A 13,438-nucleotide genomic window follows, 5' to 3' on the forward strand; every position below is an offset into this window, starting at 1 on the left:
CCACTCTTGGTTATCATCCAAACAGACCAGCCAGCTTGCTGTGCAAACAGGACTCCAGATGGAACCCTGAGAGCTCATAGTGGGAAGTCAGGATGGCAGTTACACAGTTAATTGTAGTCATGCAAGAAGAGGAGAGGGCTGTGGAGAGAAGCCGGGGATTTGAGGGCATCCTGGGCTGACTCGCCCAGGATCTCAAAGAAAGAGCCTTGGGGGATCCTGGAGAGGAAGTGGGGCCAGAGGAGACACATCCAGACTTCGGGCTTTATCCTGAGGACGACAGAAAGAACTTAAACAGGGGCGGGGAGCAGGCCTGATGTGCTTGTTAGCAACCACTCTGGATTCCTGTGGAAGTTTTGAGGCTTTGAGCTGATGAGCAAGCAGACAGTTGAGCTGGACAAGAAGGGGACTGAGAAGATGTTTCAGAGGTGACCTGAAGGATCTGAGGCCTGGCTGGCTCTAAGGCTTGGGGGAGGAGGAATTTTCAGCATCAAGGTGGAATTTTACATTTGCAAGAGGGTGTGACTGGCTCTTTTGAAGTTTTGATCAATTTCCCATCTTTAGCAGGTTCTACTTTGGTCTAAGAACTTCTGAGAGCCAAGTGGTTGAACCTGATGAGGAAGACGGCCTGAGCCAGCTCTAAGGGACTCTGAGGTGAGAGATCACTATTAGTTTATTTGACAAATATTACAAAGTACCTACCAGTCTGGGAGTTGTTCCAGATGCTGGAGATACATTGGCGGCAAAGTAATTCTCATGGGAAAGTCTTATATTTAAATATATATATGAACCAGTAAAAAGTACTAAGAAAAACTAAGCTGGGTAAGGGGGTAGTGAGTGGCGGTGGTAGAGGGTGGTTGGGGAAGGCCTGCCTGAGGTGACATCCTAACTGAGACCTGAAGAGAATGAGGGGGTATGGTGGAGGAAAGTGGTCGGCAGGTGGAGGCCACGGCAGATGCAGAGGCCCGAGGCAGTCATAACCTGCTGAGTCGGGGGGCACAGAGGAGGCCCGTGTGAGTGGCCCAGAGCAAGGATGAGAGCGGGAGGCAGGCTGAACAGGACTGAGGGAAGGCCTTTGCGTTCTAGGGTTTGTGACGGGATGGCTTGATGTGTTTTAGAAGCGTTGATCTGGCTGTTCTGAAGAGAACAGACAGTAGAGGCAAGAGTGGGAGGAAGTGACGGCCTGGACCCGGGGGAGGGAAGGGTGGTCCGTGTGTCCATCATGAGGGTGAATGGGCCCCAGCGTTTGCTGATGGGCAGGAGAGGCGGTGAGAGGAAGCGGGGAAGCAAGGCGGGCTCCTGGAGCTGCCCGCTCACCAAGCTGCGGAGTCTGGAGAGGGCTGCTGTGTCCCCGCTCCTCCCCTCCCCCCACGCCTCCCTGTGTCTTGACCCTCCTCACCTCTCCCCTTGTCTCCTACCCCCTCACCTCTTCCCTCCTCTAGTGCCTTCTCTGCCCCCTCTCCTCCACCCCTCCCCTTTCAGGAGCCCAGTGGCCTCCGGCCCACAGGCCAGAGACACCGCCCTGCAGAAGTCGCCCTTCATTCACTCCGCGGACCTGACGACCAGCTCGGGGCCCAGAGGCTGAGAGTTGAGGAAAAAGTAGATATGGCTCCCAAGTCCCACCCGGGGGGGGGCACCCCGCAAACTAGCACATCCAAAGGGCGAGCTCCTGCACTCCACCAAACCTGCGGCTCTTCCAGTCTTCCCACAACAGGGCTAGTTACATCAGCCTCCTTCCATATGATCAGGCTGCCAGCTCTCACCCAACATCCAGTCTATCAGAAAATGCCATCAGCTCTGCCTCAGAATCTCAGCCCCCCAGCTCATTGCTTCAACCCAATCTAAGCCAAAGTCATCGCTCTTTGGATTCTTATAATGGTATCTACTCATCCCCTTCATTCTATTCCTGATATAATGATTTTTTGTGGAGGGGCAAAAATGTGTATTTTAAATCTTACAATAAACAAACATACTTCTTAAGTGAAGATTTCCCCATATTTCCAAGTAAGGTAATGTTGAACATACCTTATAATGAATTTTACATTTGGCTTCATTTTTTGGTAAATACAGTTGTGAAAATTGAGTCAGATTCTTTCTTTTAAAAATTTCTCCCTTTAACATGCACCCCTTGCTCAAGACAAAATTGAACACTAAGAAGACATCAACATCCAGGAAGATAACCTGCATTTGTTTCTTTCGTTTGAAGTTCTAATGTCAAGATAAGGTCTTAAAATAATCCTTTCACAAGAATGAGGCAGCTTTACGCTGTAAAAATGTGAGCTATTTGTCAAAGGTTATGCTCTTCTGTCCTCATCTGCTGTGACCACCTGTCAGCATCTTCTTTAAAGATCATTTTTTTCTTCCTGGTGACACCTACATGCGGCTCACTGGCTGTTCAGCTCAGCTTACAGCCCAAATGTAAGCTTACATTCCCGAGCAAGAGCTCCGCGGTGGTTTCACAGGCCTGCACGGTGCTGAGCTAGCCCTAGTGTTTTCTGTGCATCTCTGCAAATCTTGGAGGGGCAACACTGAAACTCATCTCAGTCGTTTTTGTGTTTACCGCAGGTCTCACAGCACCCACCAGGCTGGTTGCAGCGCTTTTTCAAGGAAGGGATGCTGAGGTTAACATGAACACCAAACCGTAGGAGGCAGAGGGGAGGGTCTATATCCATAGCATGGTAAAAGCTTAGATCCATCATTGCACTTACACTGGCAGAGCCTGTCCTTGCCTCCCGGGAAGTCCAAGGCAGAATTCAGGTATGAGTCTACCGTGTGAATGCCCTTCCAGATGGCCTTCAGGGTGACCCTTCCGTCGGCGGTCTGGGCCTGCTCCTGGCACGTGAAAGTGGCAGCCAGGGGGAGGAGGAGGAGGACATGCACTGGGCTGTGCTGGGCTGACCCCCACGAGCCACTGTGGGTGCCCTCGGCAGTCTCTCTGGCTGGCTCCGTGGTGGCCCACCCCATGCCCAGACACACACACACCTCCCCAACTCCCCCACCCTCCCCACTCTGGGCTGATGGCTGATTCCAGAACTGGGGCAGGAAGTACACAAGATGAGTCTGGAGCATCTTGTACCAGAGACAAAGGCAGTGCTAAAAAAAAATGATGCGGGTATGTCAAAGGGCCACAGGAGTCAGTGAGGGAGCTCCCCATTTTAGCAACAGAATAAAATATTATTGGATTATAACCCAAATGTAAAATAAATATCTGTGAGTCCATTATAAATGTGTTGAGTAAATCAATAAATGGGGGAAAAGAAATCAATCTTTCATGCAGAAGAATTCCAAATAATGTTGATACTTCACCCTAAATGGGGGAGGGGGAGCATCACTTTCACCCAAATGTGGGCAGCACACACTTCAAGAAGGGAAGTGGGAGTAGCTTTCCAGTAGAGAAACCTAACAAATACTGCCTCGGCCAGGTGATCAAGATCAACATCCAGAGCCATAACTCATGCTAATAAAATGTACCCTCGAGATGATCTGTGATGAAAATTGCACTTTATCTCTGTGATCTTGCTCCTGAAAACCCACAGCTCCAGACTGATCATGAGAAAATATTAGGCAAATTCCAACCCAATATACTTGACTGACCAGGACCTCCTAGTTTTGTAAAGGTCATCAAAAACAAAGAAAATCTAAGAAACTGTCACAGCCAAGAGAAGCCTAAGGAGACAAGCACAAATGTGGCATCCTGGAGCAGAAAGTGAAACTTAGGTAAACTAAGGAAATCTGAATAAACAGTAGACTTTAGTTAACAATAACATTGGTTCATTAATCAAGGGTTGCAAATGCACCATTCTAATCTAAGACATCAAATCTAACCACGATGGTATGATCACTCATCTAGAGCCAGACATCCTGGAGTGCAAAGTCAAGTGGGACTTAGGAAGTATCACTACAAACAAAGCTAATAGAGGTAATCAAATTCCAGCTGGGCTATTTCAAATCCTTAAAAATGATGCTGTTAAGGTGCTGCACTCAATATGCTAACAAATGTGAAAAACTCAGCAGTGGCCACAGGACTGAAAAGTCAGTTTTCATTCCAATCCCAAAGAAAGGCAATGCCAAAGAATGTTCGAACTACCACACAATTGTACTCATCTCATATGCTAGCAGAGTAATGCTCAAAATTCTCCAAAGTAGGCTTCAATAGTACATGAACTGAGAACTTCCAGATGTTCAAGTTAGATTTAGAAAAGACAGAGGAACCAGAGGTCAAATTGCCAACATCCATTGGATCATAGAAAAAGCAAGAGAATTCCAGAAAAACATCTACTTCTACTTCATTGACCATGCTAAAGCCTTTGACTGTGTGGATCACAACAATCTGTGAAAAGTTCTTAAAGAGATGGGAATACCAGATCACCTTAGCTGCCTCCTGAGAAATCTGTATGTAGGTCAAGAAGCAACAGTTAGAACTGGACATGGAACAACAGACCAATTCCAAATGGGGAAAGGAGTACGTCAAGGCTGTATATGGTCACCTTGTTTATTTAACTTATATGCAGAGTACATCATGAGAAATGCTGGACTGGCTGAAGCACAAGCTGGAATCAAGATTGCTGGGAGAAACATCAATAACCTCAGATATGCAGATGACGTCACCCTTATGGCAGAAAGTGAAGAACTAAAGAGCCTCTTGATGAGAGTGAAAGAGGAGAGTGAAAAAGCTGGCTTAAAACTCAACATTCAAAAAACTAAGATTATGGCATCTGGTCCCATCACTTCATGGTGAATAGATAGGCGTGCTGCAGTCCATGGGGTTGCAAAGAGTCAGACATGACTGAGTGACTGAACTGAACTGAATCTAAGACATTAATAACAGGAGAAATTGTGTATGGGGTGGAGCATGGGATTTGGGGGAACTCTCTGTACTATTTTAATTTTTCTATAAATCTAAAACTGCTCTAAAAATAAAATCTATGAATAATTACAGCTCCTGAGACTTCCCTGGTGGTCCAGTGGTTAAGACTTTGCCTTCCAATGTAGGAGATGTGGGTTCAGTTCCTTGGCAGGGAGCAGAGATCCCATATGCCTCGTGGCCAAAACTCCCAGAAAGATAAAACAGAAGCAGTATTGTAACAAATTCAATAAAGGTTTTAGAAATGGTCCACATCAAAAAAAAAAAAAAAAATTACAGCTCTCCAGTGCCCTGTATCTCTTCTCCTTGCCCTCTCCCCATCACGCTTATCAACATTTAACATGCTACAAGTTGAACTTAGGTGTTTGTTATTGTCTGTTAACTCTCAAGAATCTAAGATCCCTAAGCATTTTGTCACTTCACTATTATAATCCCAGCACCCCGAGCAATCTGACAAACACAGATACTAGGTGTTCAACAAGTATTTGCTGAATGATAAATTTCTAAATATAATCACCGTTAGTTTTTCCAGTGTTTTCTCTGCCTAAATACACTTAGTATTGTTCAAAATAAACACAAGGTCATAATGGTTTGCTCGTCTGCTACCTTCCCTGAATAGCTCCTGATTACTTTTCCTTGCTATTTTTCTTTTACAGCATCATTTTTTAGAAGGTGCTGATGTGTGCAGGCCTAGCGTGAAGCAAATGGCTGTGATTCACGAGGCAAGTCTTTGGGGCTCCTCTTTCTGTCAGCTCCACCATGCTCATGTGGGCAGGAAGGATGGAGCTGCGCCAGGGCCGCCCTCTGACATCAGATCCGTGGGCACTAGATACTGCTTGATGGTAAACTGGGCACGTCAGAACCCAAGGATTAAACAGCTTCCAAAATCCACTGGCTTGTCTGTGACCAACCAGAGGACTGGGGCACATGCCTAGAACTTTTGCCAGCTCAGGAATAGTGGAAAACACTATCCATGCATACATTTGGGAGAACTGGAGCCAGGCCTCCCACAATCAGCCACAACCCACACCCAGGGCTGATGGTTACAGCCTCAAGTGCTCTGGAGAGCTGAGCTCCTGAGGGGTGGGCATGGGACTGGCAGACCTGCTCTCCAGGCACCTGGGTGGGGGCTCGGGAACCTGCCCCGCTGGCTGTTTTCCTAGTGGGAAGAGGGCAGCCTGGGCATGCTTCTGGGGAACCCAGTCGGTTGGGGGAGGAAACACTATGGTGTGGGGGGAGGGTGGGAGGGTGACAAGGAGCAAGGGGTACCCTTTCTCTGCACCTAGAGGCCATATGCCACTTGTCCTCCTTCCTGGCAGCAATACTGAGCCACCCAGACTTTGCTAGACATATAAGAGTGCTAAAGATAAAAATACTCAAGGACATATGCCTCTGTGAACTGCTTTGCTAAATGCGTTTTAGGAGTCCTTCAGCTTCCCTCTAAACCACAATTTCGCTCCATCCCCGCTGGCTCCACTTACAAGAAGAAGAAGGGAGACTGTTATGGCCTTAGAAACCACCGTGTGATGAGGGTATGCGGATGCAAACGTGTCCTCAGTGTGCCCGCCAGAGCAGCTCCAGTAGACCAGCGTCCACCTGCACGTACGCGTACATGCGTGGCTGCTAGCGTGTGTGTGGACCTGGGTGCCCCATTTGTGCTTTGGTGTCTTGCATGCTTGCCTTCTTCTGCGTGAGCACCAGTGGGTTTGCCTGGGCACCAGGGTTTGTGTGGGTGTGTCCTTGAATGTGCATGGATCTGTGCTCTTCTCCTGAGTGGTGTGCCTCTCGTGTGAGGGCGTACGTGGGGGTGTGCACGAGCGGATGTGCTCAGATTGTGAGGAGCTGAACGCTGCATGCCTTCTGTGTGAGTTCATGCTTGTGATGTGCATGTGCAGGGGGCAAGCTTTGAGGAAAAAAGATTACCCTTGGTCCCCCGCACCTGCCCTGGCAGACATTAGCAGGACTGTTTGTTTTTATCTCTCACAGATGAGGTGCCCCTTTCTCCCCCCGACATCTTCATCTGAAGTTTCTCCAAACTGCGCCAGTTCCATTCACCTCCCATCCATCTCTTGCCTTCACTAGCTCACCAGTTTGTAGCACTCTGGACCCCTGAGAGGCTCAGGAAGGAAAGGGCCCCTGAGTCACCTATTTTTGGTAAAAGCTGCATTCAGTACATCTCATGGAGCTTCTCCGTGTGCCTGAGCGACGAAAGGCCCCAAGAAGTCATGAAGTAAAGGCACCTAAGGCAGTCCCGCGCTGGGCTTCCTGGTTTGGAATGATGAGTGCACACTGTGGGCACGGGCAGCATGCTGTAGGGACGCCCTGTTTAGTGTGGGCAGCTGCCTCTCTTCTCCTCCAGTGACAGTGTAGATGCCTCCACCATCCGACTGGTTGGCACTGTGTGGATGCAGACTGGGCCTGTCATAGGCTTGGGAAACACGTCCTGCCCTCTGCATCTGGGGCCTCAGGGAGTCCTGGTCTTGCCCCAAGAAGTGGCTGAGGTCTCACAGTAGGCCTCAGGCTTAGAGCTGGTGGCCAGGTCACCACACCTTCTCACCCAGCCCTGGTCTGGCCATCAGGGCAAAGGGTGCTAAAGCAGTGGGCATGAGGGACACCGGCCCTCAACCCAGTCCTCCAGGACGGGAAGCAGAGTTTCTGATTCCAGGTCTGGTGCTCTGCCCCTCAGCATTTGCCCTGCCAGGCCAGGTGCCTATCCAGTCTTCAACTCCAAGAAGTCTGGCAGCAAGACCTCAAAGCACAGTGGTCCTGCATCTTGATACCCAGCCAGGAGCGGGTAGAGAGCGGATACCTTCCTGCCAGTCCCACTCCTGATCTGATCACTGGTTCCAGAAACTAGGACAGAGTCAGGGAAGCTCTCTGCTCTTCTCTCCAGCTCCCCTGTAACACTGAAAACAAAGTGCGCCAGTAATATGCAAACACAGCCTCTTTGTATGTTTCAAAAAAAAAATTGCAGAAGTAGGATAAAACCCGAGACTCTTCCACCCTCCCCGACCCCCAATCTCAGTCTGTGGACCAGAGGTGACCCCCTAGAGTTCAATGTCGCCTTCCGAGTTCACACTGGTGTTTTTTTTAAAAACAAAGTAGAATTCTACTCTATTTTTTGTGATTTGCCCTTATTTTAATTTAATCAAATCCACATCAAGCCAGCTTGATCAACCCATTATTTGTTATCAGCTGCACTGACCCTAGTGTGTTGAAGTTCCCCTCATTTGCTAGATGGATCCCCACTGATAGAAGTGCTGTCTCCAAGTTTTCGCTATTTCAGAGTCAAGAATGGTGCGGCAAATACCTTTCCACAAATCTCTGGGTGAGGGCACACGCGGAAAAGATGGATTCCTGCGCCTGGCACAGAGGAATCAGAGCGGGAGAATAAAAGAAAAGGAAGGAGGGTGAGGTTCTGAGAGGACCCCAGGTGCCGGAGACCAGAACGCCCCCCACTCCAAGTCCCCATCCAATTCCCCCCCCGCGCGGCGCGTCTGCCGCCACCCCAGACTAGCCCTGGCGGGGATGCACTCTTTCCTCCCCGGAGCCCCGGCCCTCCGCGTTCCCGAGGTCCGGCGGCCTCTAGCCCTTGCGGCCCCCACCGGCGCAGAGCTGCTTGAGCCTCGGAGGAACCAAAAAAAGCCGGCGCGTGGTGTGCGCGCGAGCAGCGTGGGGCCCTGGCGCTGCCGTTTTTAGCGTGCCTGGAGCCCAGAATACAGACTTAGTCACCCCCAGGAAACGCGGCCATAATATTTTTGGTTGCATAAGCAAACTAAATTAGAAATCTGGAGCACGTTCAAGACCCTTAGATGCCAGCGCTCGGCGAGTGTGGGGGACCAGGGGAAAGACAGATGGGGATTAGGCGAATTGAGCATCCGGAGAATAATTTCCTCTTTTAATTTGGGTTCTACCGACCATGTAAGCAGCATTAGCCGTCCAGTTACATAACCACACTAGAACCCGGCTGGGGAGCGCCGCAGCGCGCAGACCGGCCATCCTGCCTCTGCGCCTGCCTGCCTGCCTGCCTGGAGGAGGTGGGGGCCGTATTCCACTGGCGCCTCTGCCAGTTCTCAGAGAACCTAAGTGAGGCGTCCCAGGCCACACAGTTCCGGACTTGCGCTCAGAATTTGAACTGGAGAGAGCAAACTCAGGTTTGCCTGGAGAGAGCTTCTCCATATCACTGGGCAGAGATGCAATGTGGTGCAGCCTTCCAAGCCCGGGGGCCTCTGAACACAGCTTGGGAACGTCCACGATTGCATGGAATCATGGAAAACTGGAAATCTACCCATGTTTGACAATCAGGAGAATGGGCAAATGAACCACGTGGAGTATTCAGTGCTGTGGCATAGCCTAGAGGACAACAAAAGCCTTGGGGGTGATCCCTATTCAGACATGTTAGCGATCCAGCATTAAGGGGAGAAGGGTAAGTTGCAGAACAACGTGAACAGTATGGTCTCATTTGTGTTAAAAGAAAAAGAAAACCACAAATCCCCAGCAAAGCTATCCCTGCATCTACAATGTTCAGAAAAGCAGATGCTATTAAAGGGGCCACGAGGGTGGCCTCATGGGGCTGCTCTCCTTTGAAAAGAGGCAGAGCCTAAAGAGAGGTCAGAGGGAAGCTCATATTTTACTCTGTATACTTCTGTACTATTTGAATTTCTCACACCAGAAGGTATTGTTTGTGCTTGTGTCATTTAGAAGCAAATCCTCAAAGACATAAAGGCTGGGAGCAGCCTTGCAGATGGAGGTTGGACTCCACCTCCAGCCACCTTCTCAGAAAGCAAGAAGGGAGGTCTGAATGTACTCAGAGGAGAGGGGGTCTTAAAGAGATGTGGCCTAGCACTCTGCTATCTGAACAGGGAAACTGAAGTCCAGGACTTGACAGGGACTGGCCCCACCATGTCCCAGCAGCCGACAGCAGGCTGTGGGTTGTTAGCCTGATGGCTCTTCCACCACCAGCTGCTCTGCCTTGCCCATTCTCAGATAGCTGGGGCCACGGTGGGGCAGGAGAACGAAGCAGGAAAGAAAGAACTAGGTGCCCGCAGGGCAGATTAGGCGGGGAGCAGTTTCCATCCACCCAGCCATCCACCCGACAAATGTGTTGAGGGTGATGGAGGATTTAAAGCATGTCTGCAAATTCTTCAAAACTCTTCTCTTTAGTTAGTGGATCCCTGTCTCTTCCCCTTGATTCTAGGCTTTCCTCAGTGACTCACTTATAGCCCATAGAATACAGTGGAAGTGACACTGCCTGACTCCAAGACTGGATCAGAAAAGGTCACACAGCTTTCTTCTGGCTCTCTTAGGACGCTTGCTCTGGGGAATTAAGCTACGTAAGATGTTGACTGGGCTTCCCTGGTGGTTCAGATGGTAAAGAATCTGCCTGCAATGCAGGAGACACCAGGTTCAATCCCTGGGTTGGGAAGATCCGCTGGAGAAGGGAATGGCTACCCACTCCAGTATTCTTGCCTGGAGAATCCCATGGACAGAGCCTGGTGGGCTACAGTCCATAGTGTCACAAGGAGTCGGACACAACTGAGTGGCTAACAAGGCAAGGTGTTGACTTTGACTACCCCTAGACTGCCATGCTGGAGAAGCTACATTGTAGCATTTTAATCAAAAGCCCTTCAAGCCCCCAGCCAAGTGCCAGCATCAGCTGCAGCCATGAGCATACACTATCCAGTCCGGGGGAACCTCTGCATGACTGCAGCCCATGGCAGACCCCAAGTGAGAACTACTTGGCTGAGACCTTCCCAAACTCCAGATCCAAAAACTCATGAGCAAAATAAGTCACTAAATTGTGGGGTGATTTGTTACGAAGTGATAGGATGTGAAAAGGGGGTTACTCTGTACACAGAGTAGAATGATGAATAAGCTTGGTCTCTGCCCCCAACATAATAGCAATTTAATGGCAAAGCTGAACACACAGGCAGATAATTACAAAATAATGTGGTAAGCACACCGGTGGAGTCATGCGCTGGTAATATGGGAACAGAGCAGGAGTCTGTAATCTAGGCTGGGTGGGGTCTGAAAAGTTTTCCTGGAGGAGGTGACATCGAGCTGGCTCTGAAAAGTGAGTAAGGGTTGTCTGGGTTAAGGGATGAGGTAAGAAAGGAAAGTCAGTCCAGGCAGAAGAAGTAAGCATGAGCAAGCCCCAGAGGTGAGAAACAGAAAAGTCAGCCAGCAGGGAAGCCCCTTATGAAACAGGAGACAGGGAGGGAACAAGATGAGGCTGGGTAGGTGGCAGGGACCCCAGCCTTGAAGGACAGGAGAGCAGCTGGGAGGTGAGGGCAGGAGGTGGAGCCTCTGGGGCAGCAGGCAGGAGGGTGGAGAAGAGGAGAGGGAGCAGGGGAGTGGAGACAGACCGGTGAGGAGGCAAAAACCTAGGAACAGGAAAGAGAACATGAGGATCTCAAAGCTAGAAAAGGCCAGGGTGCATGAGGTGTAAGAAATATTTGGGAGATAAATTGTCAGGCCTGGGTGCCTGGCTGAGAGTGTCAGGGGCAGCTCCTGGGTTTCTGTCTTGGGGACCCAGTGGGCAGTGGCGCCAGCAGCTGGGAGAGCCCTGAAGGAGGAGTGTGATCTGGCCTTTTTGCTGCATTTTGGCAGGTCCAAGGTGGGATGTTCAACAACTCATTAGGTGTTTAATCCAAAATTTGGGGGAGAGGTTTGGGGAGGTGTGGTGACCACAGACTCCATGAAGTGGAGACTGAGTGAGTGACTGATGAATGAGTGAAGGGATAAATGTGTATGTACCAGGAGGAAAGTGAGGGCAGCGGGTTAGCTGAGGTACTGGGAGGGTGTGGGACGGGCCCTGCGTACTGACTTTACTGCTGAAACTGCCTGAGGGGGTATACAGGTGGGAAGATGTGATCCTGGACGAGCCCACTCCCTTTCCGACTTCTTAGGTGGCACTAGTGGTAAATAACCCGCCTGCCTTTGCAGGAGACATAAGAGATGCAGGTTTGACCCCTAGGTTGGGGTCCCCTGGAGGAGGGCATGGCAATCCACTTTATTCTTGCCTGGAGAATCCCATGGACAGAGGAGCCTGGAGGGCTGCAGTCCATAGGGTCGCACGGAGTTGGACATGACTGGAGCAATTTAGCAGCGGCAGATCTGATACCCAATGGCCTGGAGATCCATGGTCAAATTTCCTGGAATGTGTCCCCATGGGTAGGCCACAAGAAGAGACAAGGAAGAAAATACGGAAGTCCAAGGAGTCAGGAGACTCAGATCCAAGAAGCATGTTAATGCAGCAACTGTTGTGTGCCTGGTATGTTCCATGTATGTTATTCAATTTGATCCTTAAGTCGATCTGTTTATGGATTCAACAAATATTTGTTGAGCACCTACTATGTGCCAGGCACTGGACTAGGTGCTGGGTATATACCAGTGAATAAAACACTGTCCCAGCCCTCGTGGAGCTTAGGGTATATACAGGGGAGGTTATTATTCCCATTTGACAAAGCTCAGAGAGATCCAAGGTCACATAGCTGTTGAGAGGTGGGCTGTCTGGCTCCATGTCCAGAATGCTTCAGGGCACCAAGGCATGGCACCTGGCAGAGGGTGGAGCAGGGCTAAGGCTTGAGACTGTCTGCCCAGCCCACAGCCGGGGCCCTGTTGTCTCTCCTCCCCAGGCCACCTCCTCCCTTCCTGTCAGCTCATGGCTGTAGGACTTGGGCCCTCTTCTCTCAGCTCCTAGAGTGGGAAGGACCCAGCAGGTGGACAGGTTTCACGCTCCCATCTTTCAAGTGAGGAAACTGAGGCATAGGAAGAGGTTGTAAGGTCACCCTGCAAACTGGTGACAGAGCTGAGATTAAAACCTGGATCTCAAGCCCCCCACCACCGTGACTGCCCAGGGTAAGAGCAGAACCTAACCTCACTCTCCGACACCCAACACGTACCCAACATGCACCCACCACGCACGCACACACACTGCCACAGTCCTTTCCCCAGGCCACCTGTCTTCAGTTGAAGGTACCACTTTGGATTCCCACAGCTAGATCACCTGTCCACTCATACCTATGCACTAAATGGGGAGGCATGTAAATGGCTCTAAGGAGCTCAGATTAATGGGTGTCTCAGGCCCAGGGAAGCTAATACACTGGGAAGTGATGGGAACTGTGGCAAGCTGGCAAGTGGTGCCTGTCTGAAAGGGTGGCCATCCTCAGCTCCAGTCAGACACTGCACGTGCCCAAATGCTTGCTGAGAGGAACAAGAAGGCTTGGTTTTATGACATCGCCTGGTTTACACATGAGTAATAGAATTACAGGGCTTCCCTGGTGGCTCAGTGGTAAAGAATCTACCTGCCAATGCAGGGGACGCAGGTTTGATGCCGAGGTCGGGAAGATCCCCTGGAGAAGGAAATAGAATCCACTCCAGGATTCTTGCCTGAGAGATCCTGTGGACAGAGGAGCCTGGCGGGCTAGAGTCCATGGGGTCATAAAAGAGCTGGACATGACTGAGCAGTTAAACAGCAGCAACATTAGGCTTACACATTTTTTCCAGCATTGGCAAATGGTGTTTTTTTTGTTTTTTTTTTTGGCTTCAAAGAAACAGGTATGGAAGTATGGCTTG

General features: G+C 50.1%; 1 pseudogene; it reads right to left on the reverse strand.

Moving 5' to 3' along the window:
* Positions 1–2,339: 2,339 nt before the first annotated feature.
* Positions 2,340–2,961, reverse strand: LOC105616352 (group XIIA secretory phospholipase A2-like; annotated as a pseudogene).
* Positions 2,962–13,438: the final 10,477 nt, after the last annotated feature.

This window comes from Ovis aries, chromosome 11 (assembly GCF_016772045.2).
Source record: "Ovis aries strain OAR_USU_Benz2616 breed Rambouillet chromosome 11, ARS-UI_Ramb_v3.0, whole genome shotgun sequence".
Classification (NCBI taxonomy): Eukaryota; Metazoa; Chordata; class Mammalia; order Artiodactyla; family Bovidae; genus Ovis; species Ovis aries.